This window comes from Apus apus, chromosome 2 (genome assembly GCF_020740795.1).
Source record: "Apus apus isolate bApuApu2 chromosome 2, bApuApu2.pri.cur, whole genome shotgun sequence".
Taxonomy (NCBI): domain Eukaryota; kingdom Metazoa; phylum Chordata; class Aves; order Apodiformes; family Apodidae; genus Apus; species Apus apus.
Window position 1 is genome coordinate 144,839,680 of NC_067283.1, and position 16,567 is coordinate 144,856,246.

Consider the following 16,567-nt stretch of genomic DNA (forward strand, 5'->3'; position numbering starts at 1 on the left):
GGTGTTTATCGGCGCCGCCCCGCCCCCCGCGCGCGGCACGGGGCGGGGCCACGGGCTGGGGAAGGCGGGGCCACGGGCGGGAGGGGGCGGGGCCCGAGCAGCCCTAAAAGCTGCGCCTGCGCAGTTGGTGTGTCCCTCCGTGTGAGTTTATGCAGTGAGTTTATATAGCGTACGTAAAAGCGTTATGTGTCCGCGTTGTTGATATTAAACGTTCCATGTAGAATGCATGCACAGGGCGAGTGTCTGGAGGACAGAGCCAGGCTTTTTTCAGTGATGTCCAGTGACAGGACAAGGGCCAATGGGTGCAAACTGGAACATAGGAGGTTCCACGTAAACATCAGGAAAAACTTCTTTCCTGTGAGGGTGACAGAGCCCTGGAACAGGCTGCCCAGGGAGGTTGTGGAGTCTCCTTCGCTGGAGACATTCAAAACCTGCCTGGACACGTTCCTGTGTGATGTGCTCTGGGTGATCCTGCTCTGGCAGGGGGGTTGGACTAGATGATCTTTTGAGGTCCCTTCCAACCCCTAAGATTCTGTGATTCTGTGAATGCAAATATATAAAAATTGATGTTACCTGCATATTTTAATCCCATGTATAGCTCTTATATTCAATTTATGGATACAAATAACATAAAGATCGCACGGGAGTATTTGTTTATGCTTACAAATTTGTTTTATACACTTACGTACCACAAAATTACAGCCTAGGTATGGAAACGTAAAGATTCTAAACATACAGATAGATTTATGAAAGCATACAGAATATATCTTGTTATACATGTTCCTGTATAGGAATACCATCTGTAGAAAGTTCACTAAATGTATGTTTCATATGTATTTATTTTAAATCTGTAGTATTTTTTAATATAAGTTTATTTCATCTGTGTGTGCTTTTATATGCATTATCTTCTTATATATGATGCTCTTTTCTAATATTTTATAGATCAACATGCATAACAGGAAGATACATACATATATAGAATGCAATATTATACATGAAGATATATATATATATCATATATAAATGTAGTTCATTAGGTGCATGCACTGGTGTTAGAGAAGGTTTTATGTAATGAACATGAAAAAGGGTTTTTTTTTGCATTCAAAAATGCAAAATGCACCTTCACAGCCAGGAATGCACGATGGCTCATGTTGTAAAGACAGGACATTTTGTATTAGGAACATGACACGTCGGGCCTCTGCTACCGTGTGTGTATCTCAAGACACGGGTTTTCACCTTGTTGAGTCGATGTTACCTGGGGGGTCTGTGGGTGGCCGGGAGCAGCCCCAGCCCCCGGGAAGGGGCGAGTGGCTGTGGGGACAGAGCAGCCACGAGCCTGGCCTGGCCGAAGCGGGGAGATGTGGCGAGCAGCTGGCTGCGGGGCTGGGGATCAGCTGCACTAATCTCGGTCACGCTGCCAGCCCTTCCCCGCCTGCAACATCTGGCGCTTGCAAGCAGCAGTCTTACGTATTCAGTCACCCTCAAAACCCCACAGAAACCCCGAAGTAAAACCAAGCACTGGGGGAAGGCGGCAGGGCTGGTGGGGCTGAAGGCAGCGGGGCTCTGCAGGCAGGAGAGCTGCTGATGCTGGAAGCTCCACGTTGGAAGTGCTGACTGCCCTGGCCACTCCACCTCCGTCTCCTGCCACCCCACCTCCATCTCCTGCTGTGGCTCGCCTGGGAGGGTGTTACGTGGGGGTTGGTGACAGGAAGAGTGAAAAGCCAGCGGGTAAAAGCTGCCGTGTCTGAAAGGTGCTTGCAGCCCCTGGGGTCAGAAAGTGCTTGGGAGCAATGGTGAGCACATGCAAAAGTCAAAATCCAAATATGAGGACACTGAGGCCAAGGTCTCCTTCTGCACATCTGATCCACCCTTTTGGGGCAACGGTCCCGCCTTCCCTCATAGGCAGTGCCAGCTGTATTTTGAATCACAGGGGATATTGTTTGAGATGCAAGAGTGCTTTGAGCTGCAAAATCAGCATCACTGCAGGGACACTGTCCTCCATGTGTTAGGAGACCCCACAGGGGTATGGGTCTGCAGCGGTGGAGCTGCTTGGGGTGAGGCCACCTCCCAGCAGCAGCACTGAGCTTGGTGTGTCCCTGAAAGGCTGTGGCTGCCTGTCACCCATATTCTGCCCTGCAGAGTGGGTTAAGCCAGGCAGATCCATGTCACTGAAAATACCTTAATCCTTTTAATGAGGATCACTCAGCAGCTCTGAAGCACAGGTCAGGTTTGGTTGCAGAAGAGGACGGAGAGAGAAATGAGGCAAACACAGGGACTGATGTGTCCCAAATCTTTTAAAAGCCATTTTGACCTGTGGGAATAACCTGCAAGCACCATCAGACCCTTGTGAGCAGCCGGGGAGCTGCTGGCAGTCTGCAGCAGGCGGTCGGCATCCGACTGAAAACACTGTGTCCATGAGCCAGCCAAGCCGTGGATTCAGCTGAGCAGGGGGTGTGTTAAACCCTTCAGAGATTTTAACGTGGTGTGGCAGGAGAGCTGCTGCCTTCGGCACCGATGGACAGCCTAAACCCACTCTAAAATATTTTATGATTGAAGAAACAACAAAAACCTGAGAGTGAAGCTCTCTGTGCGCACACGCGGGTGCAGAGCAGGGTTGGCCAGGCTGGACCTGCTGCCAGCACTGACATTTTAGAAGGAGCAGCACAGACAGAAATTGGAGCTGCTGCTCTGGAGCGTGGACCCTTTCCCCAGCAACCAGAATAGATCTGCTGGCAGCTGAGCTTCCCTGCTCCCACCAGCTGGGCACGGTGGCAATGGTCTGCACGGAGTGGGTCATGGAGGAGCAGGTTTTTTGAGGGCTTCTCTACCGGGGTGCTGCAGGGCAGCAACCTCCTTTGCTGAGCAGGTACCAAAGGCACTCGAGCTCTGCCCTAGGTCCTCCTCAGGCCGCTGCCCTGCAGGGGTTAATGAAGCTGAGACAAACCCATGCACATGCCTGGGAAGGTGCAGAGATTTACAAATGAGCCCCAACGGAGGCATTGGTTTTGTCCAAAGCTGGTACATCTGTAACCAATTGTGGCTCCGTGTTTATAGATCTGGGAATTGGCAGCAGAGGGATTAAGAGCTGTGTGTTTAGCTGTGAAAGGAGAATGTCCCTCTTCCTACACCAGAGTTACCAGTTCTTGTGGGCGCCTCACTGCCTCACATCCATCACAGCCTGTCTTGCTGGCTCTGTAGAAACCGAGTGCACACAGCTGGCTGGTGTGCACATGCACGTTGTACAGACATCAAAGCAGCCTCTTGTGTCTCCTTCTAGAGCTCATACACACAGCCCCAATCCCCAAACCTTGAACCCCTCTCCAAGGTTGTGCTCCCTACACTGGGCAGTGAGTTTTACGTTAGGGCACGCACGAACTGGGAAGGGCGGCTCTGCCATTGCCCACAGCAGGCTGGAGCCAGGGACAATCAGTCATAGCATGGTTTCAAAGGGAAAAACTGAAGTTTTGGGATTAGCTGGGTACAGGGTAACCTTGCCAAGCAGCCACAGGGTGCAGCTGAGGGTGGGAACAGTCCTAGCACAGCAGTGCAGCTGCCCTGCAAGCGGGGTGGTGAGGACTTCATTCCAGTGGTGTCTTGGCTTCAGTCTGGGTAGACTCACGGTCAGATGCTGTAGGGCAAAGCTAACAGTGGAAATCAGCTCTGGCAGTGAAAATGGGCACTGAGGCTGTGGGTGAAGGTTGCTTCACCAGGCAGTGTGTAACAAAACCTGGTAGTGTTGGTTTACAGAAGGGCAATCGGTGCTTGACTGTTGGCTGTGACTCACTGGGGTTCCCACAGGTAAGTGGACTTTGGGAGAATTACCCATGTGATCACTGTATCATCAATGTCTGCATTAAAGGATATGTTTCCTGCATGGGGATAGAGCCAGGAACCCTCTTTCAGAGCAAACTGTGAGCAACAAACCCTCCTTTGGTACATCTTACAGAGTCCCGCCTATGCCTCAGGTTCAGGCCATCCAAGATGTGCTCCCACCTTTGGATGGGGAGAGCTTAGGAGCCTGTGTTTTGTTGTGACAGCCTCAAACCTCAGAAGCAAACATGCCCCTCTTTCCCAAAAAGTGATCAAACTGGATCCAGTGGATATTTCCTTAGGGAGGCAGTCCTGGTAGCCTCCATGCCCCTGTGCCCCCCAGCTGGGTATGCTGGTGGCTGAGTTGGCATGCTGTGTCTTACCCCACTGTGGGGGGGTTTGCCATCTGGCAAAGCCACACAGTGATGATGAAGGGCATCTAACTTAGGGAACAATGAGTGGTGGTGTGGCCCAAGATTTATTTTCCTGCAACTGTGCTCCCTCAAAGCAGCGACTCACCTGGTGAGAACAAATGCTGGGAAAGAGCCTGGCTTTCTGATGTGTTTGTTTCAGGGATGCTTTAGGGGAGCTGGATTTCCTCTGGGATTCTCTTCTGTATGCTCACACGTGTCCTGTGGAGTCTTACCTTTCTGAAAGCTCAATAGCTCTACCCTGGATCAGGCCTCCCGTTGGCCCTGGGTGTGGCAGAGGATCCTCCTGCCCCTGCCTGGCAGCCTCCTCATGACTACCTGGTGAACATGGGGCCCTCAAAGCACCCAACAGTGAATGCCTTTGGGATCCTCCCCAGAGAGGGATGTCACACAAATGCCGAATATATAAATGCCCCTCACACAGGCTCCTGCCTGTGCACTGCCAGAGCCTGGTGGCAGGTGGACAGTGCACAGGTCTGACAGCAATAACAGTGGCACCAACAATGTATGCTTTTCTTCTCATCTTCAAAGCATTAGCTGGTAGGAATTAATCCTCATACCAGGCAGGCAAGTCTCATGACCCTCGCTCCACAGAGAGGCAGAGTAAATGACATAATGAAGGGTGAATCAGGTCACGGCTGCGATGAAATCACAGCAGTTCCTGCCTGCCCATCCCGTGACCATTAGACATCATGTACTCATCAAGGAGGTAGCTGGCATTCAAGGAAGCACGGGAGCCAGCCTCTCCTCTGGCAGCAATAATGCAGCTTGTGGGGAGGTGCTAGGCCATGACTCACCTTTGGAAGCAGGTTCCGGTGCTGGATGTGGCCGGAGAGTCACTGGGTGCATCCTGCACCTACTTTCTTTGGGGCTCTGGCAGTATGAGAGTGTCCAGTTAAGGATGCTGAAAGGATGAGGGAAGCAGCTCCTGGCAGGACTGGAATGCCAGACTTTTCTTTCTTGGCCTTGAAAGTCCAAGGCTAAGATTTTAACCCTCTGGATGGGCTCTTGGCCACTGATGTTGGGATGAGAGGGCCATTTGTGTAAATGACTAGTGGGGACTCAAGCCAGGAGACTGACCCCAAGAGCAGATTTGTTCTCACCAGCTGCTGCTTGACCTTGGGCTTGATCTCCCTGGGATGAATTCTGCTTCACACTGCAACAGGAGCAGTGCAGAGCAGCAGCTCCTCGGGATCTGGAGGGAGAGGAGCAACTTAATTTCCTGTGCAAATACCTGCAAGTGGGTTTGCTATGAAAATAGAAAAATACTTAGGAGAAGTAAAATGACACCCTGGCTTTACCTCGGTTAACAAAAATGTACCCCTTAACGTGGGGTGATGTGGTTGGGACAGATAATGGAGAGGAGAAAACCGCAATAGTACTGGCAGTTCCCCATGCACAAGACAAACAGTGGGGTGTTGTCTGTGAGCCAATTTCCACGTACATCATATGCAATGGGCCAGCCCGTCCTCCCTCCCCGTAGGTAGCTCTAAAGGAGGAAAGAGGCTGGCAGCAAATTAATGTCAGCAAACTGATCGAAAAGAGGAGCAGTGTCTTGTCAAATTGGTTGTACAACCAGGAAATATTTATTGCTTTAATTGTACCCAGTGTAGCTGACAGCAGGCCTAGGGATTTGATTTCATAGAAAATATATATATTTGCATGTCAAAGAGTGTCTCTGCTTCCCGCCTGCTGGGTTAAACCCAGGATTTTGCAGCCAGGAGTTGTTAGTACTTGACATTCAGTTCCCCAACAGAGAAGAGCTGGAGTTCAGAGCTATGGTGGGCAAGCAGCCAGCAGCGCCTGGACCGGCTGTGGCGACAGTCCTGCAGGACACAGGTTTCTCTGTGGGACAGCAACACGCCAAGCCAAGAGCTGGATCAGCCTCAGGACCTCCCTGAGGTCCGTGGCAGTGAGTGTGCTGCACCACTAGTGCTGGGAAAAGCAAAAGGCATGGAAAGGCACTCAGCTCTGAGGGTATTGCACCTGCAAAGAGCAAGTCAGCAGAGGGATTGGCTCAGCCTGGCTTTGTAGTGCAGGTCATGGCTGACCTCCTGGGATAATCAGTGATGTCCTATAATTATCTTGGGGACATCACACAGTGGCCATGCCTTTCATCTCTTCTCTCCTCCTTGTGGCACGCCATGGCTGTGGCTTTTATAATGGATCTGAAGATTGTTATTGGTGCTCTAGTGTTGTCTGTGGCTTTTGTGGCCCCCTGTGCAACAAGCATCGCTGCCTGGTTGCCCACAGCCTCAGGGTATCCAGTTTGGTGACCCAGATTCTCCCTTGTTTTGCCCACTGTTCTTTTCTCTGGATGTCTGTTACGGGGAGGTGGTTAATGCCAGGTACTACTTTTTGCAGCCTCCTTGCATCTTAATTTTCCTGTCTTCTAAAGGGATTTGCAGCCTTCAGAGGTCAAAGGATGGTGCAGTCGAAGGGCAGAGCCTGCTGCAAAGAACAGATGTCCCTGGAAGGGAAGGTAGGAACACAGATGGAGGGAATGGAGTGTGAAATTTCCACCCTTCTGTCCCCCTAGCAGCCTGCAGAAAGCAGCTGTTTCCATTGCGTGAAGAGCTGTCCCCAGGAAGGGCAGTTTCCAAAGGTGAGAGGTGGCCCCAGGCGAGGCCTGGGAAGGTGCCAGGGTGTTGCAGCCCTGCCCACTGGGCATTCTGCCCACTCCAGGCCTCCATTCAACACGATGGGGGAGAAAATCTGAAGGTAACCCCTTGCTGTTGGACCACACAGCACATCTACCTTCTCTCTCAGGCTCTGAAAGGAGTTGTTTTTCTCATCGGCCATTAAACAAATGCAGATTTTGTGGTCATGCTATAGAAACCACAGTAGGGGAAGCTGCCCAGGAAGTTGTTCTGGCTGGATTTGAAGGTGCCCCTTAGCTGACCGTCTGGTCCCTTACATGTTTCTAACCAAAACCTACCTGTTTTACAGGACAGCTCATTGTTTCCATACATGAGAAAGCCCTCTCCTGCACCAGCAGCTGCTCTCCACAGAAACCAGAGCTTCAACCTCTTGGTCTCAATGAAGACTCCATGGGAATTTCTCAGGATGCTTTCCCCCGTGTCTGCAGCAGGCTCCAGCCTGGATCACTCTGCATTTTCCTTACCTCAACACTACCCTAGCAGCATCAGCTGCATGCAGGAAGCATCTCTGCCTGGCGAGGTGGGCTATACAAAGCTGCTCTGGGGTGGCTGGGTCTCGTGGGTGGCCAGCACCCGGCACAGCCATGGGAGCAGGCTGCAAAGGGAAGTGGGGCAATCTGCCTTGTAAAACACCCTGCAGAAGGAGGAGCATGGATATTAGAGAGTTCTGATCCTCCTTGCTGTTGGTAGGATACACAACTTTTCCTAAACACAGCCCGTCCAGCTGCATTCCTGAAGCACGCATTCCTTGCTGGAGTAGCTCACCCAGAGTGTGGTCAGGAATAGCGCTGTGGCTTCGTGTGGGACCTCTCCCAAATACATCTTTAATTCAACAGGGCTACTTGGCCTGTGTGCTTGAACTCAGACCAGGAGAGAAGTATTATAATTACTGGTCTTTTTGCCATTTTTCTTCCCAACAGCATCTATTCTTTATCCCTCACATCCATGACTTATAAGCACCACCACTCTTTCAGCTGCATTTCCTGTTTCATGAACACCTGATGGATGCTGTGCATGCACCACTGCCCCGGTTGGGCTGTGCATTGGGCCAGCGCAGGTGCTGGTGACCAGGGGCACTGATGGAGCCTCCTTCTTGAGTCAGTTAAAGCTTGTTGTCATGCAGCTGGAGGTACTAATTTCTGTCTCTAAAACCACATAGCTGAGATTCAGCTGGCTACTTGTAGCCACAAAGAATGCTTTGCTGGAAGGGCAGTTGCAGATTTTCTGATTTTTATCGTAAGCCTTGTGAGAGTTTGCTTTCCTTTGACAGCCCCAGTTTCTGGAGCATAGTTTTGGGGTGAGAAGCTCAGCTTTTGGTATAAACCAAGAATGCACAGTTGGAGCCCTGACAGAGAGAAGCTGCAGAGGGTCTTCTGAGTGTGCTCCCATGGCTGAAAAAATGCGATGTTTTGGTTAAGGAAACAATCAAAACAGAATATTATGTTTTTAAGACTAAGCTGTGATCTTCGAGTACTTGGCACTGGCAATTCCTGAGACAGATGCTGGTGTGACAGGCCTTTTTGCTATGGAGAAGCTTCCCATAATTTTGAGATCCAGGACTGCAGGGATTTACATGTCCTGGAATCAGTGACAAATGCTTCCCTTCACTCCTAGGAAGTGCTGAGGAGGGCACAGCTGCAGTGGTGAGCTCAGTGGGCTGCCTTTCATGCCCAGGACCTTTTAGAGGGGCAGGTAGGAGGCATGAGACCAGGTTGGATCCTTTCTCTTGTCCTGCCTATCACAGCCCACAGGCAACATTAATGCCAGCTCTCTTAATCTAAATACAGTCAAGTAAGATATATTTATAACCCTTTTTTTAATTTTTTTTTTTTTTTTAATGAACAGTTGCATGAAAGAGGAACATTTGATCAGCTTCTCTGCTGAAGACCACTGCATATCTGAGCTTTTTCCTTCCAGTAGGTCATATGAAGACATATCTTAGGGGCTTTGGCTTCATCTCTCTCAGGCTTGGTATTGCTCCAGTAGAGGCAAAGACTTTGTGGCTCAGCAACCACAGTTTTTAATCTGCTGTTTTGTGCTTCCCTGTGCTGTGTGCAGACATAATCACAGTGGTCAGTCCTTGCTTTCAACTTCCCCCTCGCTGCCTTGTGATGTTTAAGTACTCTGCAAGCTTCAGATAAACAGAAATAAAAATCAGTGTTGGTTTGCTTTATAAGAGTAACCCCTGGAGTCAACAGCCAGTCATTGGTTGTAACCTTTTAACTCTAGCACCAAGAAGTGACTTTACAGAAGAAATAAATAGACTATTGATGTAGGGTTCCCATGTGTCACACTGTTTTCACATGAAAGCATTAGCAGACTAAACGCAGCATGGGAATGAAGCAATAAAGCATCTGGACTTTCTTGGCCTTGCATAGAGTGTGCCTGATTTTTCCAGGAAGCAAGTGGATTTGCAGAGAAAGTGTCAAGGAGTCACAGCAGCACCACTGTTATTAGAAGGGGGGGATTTTCAGCACTCACTGCTGAGCTGATGTTGATGGGTGGCTGCTTCCTCCTTAGGATCTTTTAGTCTTTCTGCAAGCAATGGGAGCCCAGCTCCTAGAAGATGCTGGAAAGAGGGAGGCAGCCTAGAGATGGCCCAAGGTGTTTTCCATCAGTACAGAGCTGGTAGATGCAAGGAAAAAGAACAACATTGGTAACACACCAGGAATAATTAATTTTAAGTCTATATTTCTTTGGCTATAGTTATCTCTTTTCCAAGTTTTATCTTCTCCTTGTAAAATAGAAGATCAAAGTAATATGGGCTCTGTCTTTATAAGCGTGTGTCTTGTGGCTTGATTTTTAAATTTCAAAATAGAATTAAAACTTCAGAAAATGAAGCAACTTGTTGCTTTGAGGGTCTTCCCTTTCAAAAGACAAGCCCCATCTCTTAATTGGAGTTAATACTGGAATTACACAGACTTGTGCTGAGTTGCTCATCTCAACACTTGACTGATGGGCAGAAGCATTTTTTGGAGACTATCACAGGTTCCTTTCCCAGAGGTTGGGGTTCAAGCCATGACAACCCTGCAAAGTCACAAAAAGGCCCCTTTACACATTGGCAGGGGTTCAGGTGTATGGGGCTGATGGAAAAAATAACACATTCCTGATATAGTAACATTGGGATACGGGGCTGCAAGACTGAGCAACTCAGCAAGCTCAGCAGACTCATAATGCAGAAGAAGCTCAAGCAGTCCACCTGCATGGCTGGAACATCTATTTTGGGTCTTTTATTGGCAAGAGCTGGTGTGCATTAAGAGCCTCTGAGCTCTGCAGAAGCAGTTAGGTGCACTACCCAGCTACCACAAATCAACCCTAATAGGAAAAAAAGTTACCTGTCATCCTTCCTTGGCTCACGGTGAGATATGTGAGCTGCCACATTACAATTATGGGCCAGTTCAGGAGAAAATCGTGTCCCTCTGATCCAAAATGCATCACCTGGTGCAGGACAGGACCTTTCTTATGTTTTTTTGGCAGCCGAGATGCAGAGTTGCCTGGGTTTAACAAGTCCCCATGTGCCAGGAGAGCTGCAGGGACACTGTAGCTCTGAGCTCTTCGCCTGCACCGGCAGGGGGTGATGCGATCTGCCCCCCGCTTCCTCAGCGCGCTCAGGTTACCTTGTGCTTCGCTGGAGTCAGGAGTGTGCTCAGGGACAATTACCCTGGCTCAGCTCCTAGGCAGAAAATTGTTAAATTTCAGTCATTCACTGCAAGAACAAGTCTGTCAGTTGAGTTCTGTCCTTAGGTTCCTGATCCCCGGGAGTTGTAGTTGCTTTTTTTTTTTTTTTTCCAGAGCTCTATTCTCTAATGTGATTTCCCATCCATATTGCATAAATAAGATGTGTTTGCATATCCTGAGTTTGCATTTAATTTTAAGTTTCTTCTACTCTAACTCACCAGGGGTTTGCCCAGGCTAGGTGGGACACAGCAGCTGTATCAATTTAAGAGTGCAAAATAGTCTCCTCTTCTGCTGCCAGGACAGCTAATTTGGCATCTGCAGCTGCTCTTGGTGACTTTCCCACTGGTATCAGTGGAGCAGGTTTTGTTCTTATATTTGCAGCCTGTGTCCCTGAGGAACACTCTGTGGTAGTTCAAATGAGGCTTTTTGCTGACGGCTGCAGCAGACCAGTAGTCCTCTTCCTCCAGCCCTGTTGTCTGGAGGTAGAGCTGGTGGCCAAGAAAAAACATTTCCCAGCAGATACCATGCTATTTATTGAAGGGTGTTGAGCACTGTGCAGAGTATGCTGACTTTTAAAGTGTGACCACTGTAAATACACCAGCTGGAGCACAAAGAAGGAAAACGCTTCTGGATCCAAGTTTAGTGATCAGCTATTCCATTGAGCACTAAACCTGTGTAAGGGCTTAGAGCATTCATCTTTCTGTTGAACATCCAACACGTACTGCAGCAAAATTAATTCCAGATAATACAGCTGAGGCTAACTTAATGGACAAAAAGCTTAGAAAGCTTTTTTGGAAGGGGATGTGTTGTGTGTATCTATATATCTAGATCCATGATGGGAAGGACATTAGCTGTGTTGTGGGAGGTAATGACACATGAGGCCTAACAGAGGTCTCATCGTGTGTCTGTGGAAAACACATAGTCTAAGGCAGTGTGTGTAGCTTAGGAGAATTAGGAAACCTTGAACAGGTGACAGCTGATTAAACAGCTGACTTTTTAGATCTCTGAGCTATTTGAAATGCAGAGATTCATCATAAGACAGCTGCCTACCTGAAACTGCCTGAACCAAGGCTTTTCTCCTGCTCCCAGGCACTGCAGCTTACCTTGTACAAAGCTGTTCTTGTTTAGCCTGTGCAGAAACAGCCTTTGTCATCATATGGAAGTGTAACTCCTCCAGCTAAATTAGATCATTGTAGCAGTGCAGACAGTATACAACCCTGCCAGCCAGAATGTAAATTTATTACTTCTCCCATAAAACTAATTTCACAATGTTTTTGGAACAAGCCTTCCCACTGTCTTTTGAATAGAACATTTAAATTTAAGGAAGAAAGAGAAGGTAAACTCAGCTTAAAATCTTCAAACTCAAGATCAGTCCTGAAGTGTTCGCGTCATCGTGTCATCTTATCTTCTGGTGTGGTTTCACTGTAACTGAGAGCTTACAAGAATGGCTGATACCATGAGAACAGTTGATCCTTTTTTCCCCCTTCCCTTGTGCTTGGATTTGTGCAAGATTACATTAAAATCTATTTCTCAAGAAAGTCAACTGGGGATACCACTCAACTCTCTTATCTTGATGGATCTTCAAAGCCATTCCCCATCCCAATACCCAGCCTTATCTGGATATAAACAGAGATGCTCAGTGCATCTCTGGGCCATCTTCCCCACATGGCCAGACTGTACATCATCAGCTGTTTCAGCAGCAGAAGCTGGTGTAAAGACAAAATGGCTGGAAGATTTTTTATCTGAAAAAGAAAGAACATAATGCAAAGCACAGATGGATTCTATTCCCAGAGAGGAGGAGAGTGGGAGTGGGGTCAGTCACAGTCCCCATTGATCCTCCTTCACTGAGGTGCACAGGGCCTGGGTGGATCTTCCTGAGGGGCCCTTGGGTAAAGACTGTCAGCTATGCCATGAATCCGCGTGCCATCGCACGCTGTCAGAAAGCCACAGCTCCCTCTGGAAAGAGGGACGAACTCATTTTCTCTCTCACCGGGGTCTGAAGTATGGAGAGCAGAGCATTACTGCACTGATCTGACTAAGCTGACATAATAGGCTTCAAATAAATAAGTCCAAAGCAGACAGTAATTGCAGTAACGTAGGCTTAGTGCTGAAAACACAGATCAGCACAGGGATGCCCCAGCTGCGAAGGAGGGCATTGTTTCTTCCTTTGCTCCTCACCTCATAGGACTCCATTTTATAATTTACAGTTATAGCTTGATTGGTATCACAGACCAGAACCGACAGATGAAATGAAACCTGATAGCCCCTCCCTGCTGTTTGAAATAATATTCCAAAAATATCCCCCTGTTCCCCAGGCATGGATAGCACAAAGGGCAGAAGAGGACATCATTTCCCAAAGTCTGACTCCATCTCTTTTCCCCAGCTGGAGCCTGATCATGTCCTGACTGTTCATCCAGCATGCCTAAATATTTCTGTTGTTAGCAAAGGAAGGAAAAAGGAAAAGGGGCATCCTCTATCAGAAGGCAAAATGCCTGACTGCAATGTTTTCAGCAGGAAAAGGCTAAATTCAACTTAATAGTATTTTTTGTTAAGTGTTCTGCTTTTCCAGGGAAACTGTCTAGAAACAGCAAGAGTTCACTGCCGTAGTGATAACATCTCCATGTGCTCTAGGAGGCAGGATTTTTGTTTCTCTGCTTTTCTGTCCTTTTCTATGGGCTGTCCTTCTCAGCCACATAAGGTCTTCTGTGGTGCACCAGCATCAATGACTCTCGTAAGACACCATTTTCCTTCTCCAGGAAGACAGACCTTATTGCTTCCTGAGGATTTTGGTCATTACCATTGAAATGGCCCATAAAGTTGGCAGCATAAAGTGCATTAACTACAGGTTCCATAATCTTTAACGGGGATACACAAAAGTCAGCACTGGAATTATGCCTCTCCACATATAAAACTCATTTTCTGACCATCCACATACATGGTTTTAATTTACTTTATCCTGTACAGACTATCAGCAGTGGTTGATCTGGTAGCAAGCTGTTGTTTTTTTCCCCCCTAGAAAAAGCAACACAGAGATGATGTGCAGGGTCATGGCTGGGACAAACTAACCTGATGTAAAGAACATTCAAAACAACCTGAAAACGAGCCTGCACATAAAAGCTTTAAGTGTTGCAACGTGATTCCTGCAATTAAATTGACACAGTACCGGTCAGACCATTGATCTGGTTTGCTGGACTAACAGAGAAAGATAAAAACTCAAGTTGGAAAGTACCAGAGTTCGGTCCAGAATTTATCTCTTTGACTAAATTCCAAGACTCAAGTGCAGCTCTGAAGGCAGGAGCTCATCCAGTTGATTCTCTCTGCTGGGAAGCAATAAAAGACATTGCTGTTACCAGTGAATAAGATGGATGTCTCTTCTCAGGGAACACCATTGTGAACTTCAGAGGCATTGTGTTGTATACAGAGTTCATCTCCCTGGCATGTTGGATGAAAATACTCTATCCGTAATAATAAGGTAATTTACTGTAATTTAGCATAGTAAGCAATCTGGCCTCAAAAGTCATCAGACAGCACATGGGAGGATTTAGACCCTAGTACAGGCAATCACAGCATGTGTTTTAGTGGTGCAGGTAGTACTAAAAGTGCCTTATCTCAAACAAGATGCAACTTTATCCCAAGCACACAATTGACATGGATCCACCGAGACCAGTATTCGGAGTGCGGAAGAATCCTGCTGGTCCTCCATCACCTGTTCCAGCCAACTTTGTTCTTTCCCTCCCAGATAAAATGCCCTGCAGATCTCATGGTAAAATTTGGCTCTCAAAGCTAGAAAGCTCCAACTGTAGCCAAAGTAATATCCTAAAATAGAATGAAAAATGAGAAACCAGAAATGTTGTTTTCCTCTTTCAAAAATTTCATCAGGAAGCTAGCAGTGAGAAACCGCTGAAATGGCTCTCTCCCAATTACCTCTCCCAGTCCAGTCATTGCCTGAAATGCTCAAAAGATCCTTCATCCTAAAGTCCAAAGGGACTTTGATTTCATGCCTGTAGCTCCGGTATCACTGGAAACCACCTTAAGGTAACTGAGCCCAGGGTTTAGTCTTTCTGTATGAATCAGATTTAAGGAAGCTGACAGCTACAAATCCCTGTGTTTTTGTTCTGATGAGAACAGCCTGAAGATCTAAATTTAACAGTTGATTTCACAATGCTCATTTTTGACTCTAAGTAAAATCACCCTTGAAAAATAGCTTATAATAGAAGAAATCTATTCCCTGGATGCTGGAAAAGCAAACCAAAAAAAGCAAACAGGACAAATTTATCCTCATTCACAATTTAGATTGCTCCGATGGAAGCTTTCTAATCGCTGCTTGGGATCTTTGGATGAAAGCTGTGAATAAAAATAATGTTAGTTACAGAAGAGATTCATAATGCTGACCCCATTTCAGAGAAAGATGCAGCACATATCTGTGGTGTTTGGGTCAAGGGAAACAACGCCTGCAGATTGAATCTGTGATGTAAATGTTTTTTTCACATGAGGAAACCAGAGAGAATATTTTCCAAGATGAAAAAGGCTCTTCTTCCTGCACAGTTATTCTGATGTATTTCTCCTTGTAGACAAGTTATCACTATCACTTACCCTACAGTCATATTACTTCCCTTTAACAATGTAAAGAGACCACAGAGTGCATATAAATATAATTTATAGTTGAAGAAAGCAATAAATCACCTGCAGATTATGAGGTAATTTATTGAAAATGAGAGTGGGGCCTCTACAGTGAAAAACTGCTCCCAAGAGAGACAAAAGGCGTCTTCTACTCAGCACTTTGTATTTGAAACAAGTTCTGCTTTCAGATGAGCCAGGATGGATACCAGAGGATGGCTTGCATCCTGCTCCTCCTCGAGCCTTGTCAGAAGTTACCTGGGTTCCAGCCATGCAGATCTATGGAAGAGAGGAAGATGTGCATGTGCCCTTGGAAGCATGATTTTTATTTGGGAACATCCTGACCCTCAGATGGCCAGTGGCATTTGTCAGTCCAGCACTTAGAAAAAAAGTCATTGTACTTATAAACTAAGGCAGCAGAGACCAGCTACTGTGAGAAATTACACAGATGCTCTTATAAGATAGTGCACCATGTCACAGCACCTCCCAAAGCAGGAGACATGCACCCACTATGGCTCACAGCCTGTCTTTGGCCATGTCCTACTGATCCAAGGGGTGACAGAGGTGTTCCCTCTGCCTGTGCTGGTGCACATCTGCGTGGACACCTCTGAGGAACCAGTTGGGAAATGGGTGCTACAGGCATAGTTGTGGCCCAGGATACCCTCCTTGGCCAAATTGTGGACCTCCCCTGTCCTGGGTTCCTGGAGGTGTCTCCTGGGCTGGTAGGATGTTTGAGCCTGGAGGGAGACCTGAGTCATCCTTGTCTTGCACTTCCTTGGAGGTGGCTGCCCCCAGAGCTATCTGCCTGTTCTGGTGGGGAGTGACACCTGTGGTCCACTGCGTCTGTGAGCACCTTCTTTCCTGGAGAAGCTCCTGCATCCCCCAGGAGAGCTGCTAGCAGGAGGGCTGGTGCTGCAACACTGGTGTCGATGTGGCAGGCAGCTGGGTATGGCCAGATGAGCCACACGCAGGGCAGAAGAAAGTGAGGAGCATCCTGGGGAGGCCAGGCAGGCTGCAGGAAGGCTGGCTCAGCACTGTGTTGCTGTGTCTGCCACCTGAGGAATGAGCTGGCCATGAGGCCTCCTGATGCTCTCCAAGTATCGCTGGGGCCCATCTGGAGAAGAGCTGGGCTGGTGTCAAGCATGGTATGTGCTTAGATGCCTTGCTGGGCAGACCATGAGGCTCCACCTGGACCACCAGCTCTGCTCCCTGACTGCAGCCAGCTCCTTGGGAGAGGCATGCCCTGAGAAGCCTCACTAGGAGCAGGTCCATGTAGCAGTCGCACCAGCAGTCCACTCCTTCTGGCTGTGCTCCCTCCTGCCCACTTACATCCCAGTTCTGCTTCAGGAAAAAACCTGGTCCTCAGAACAT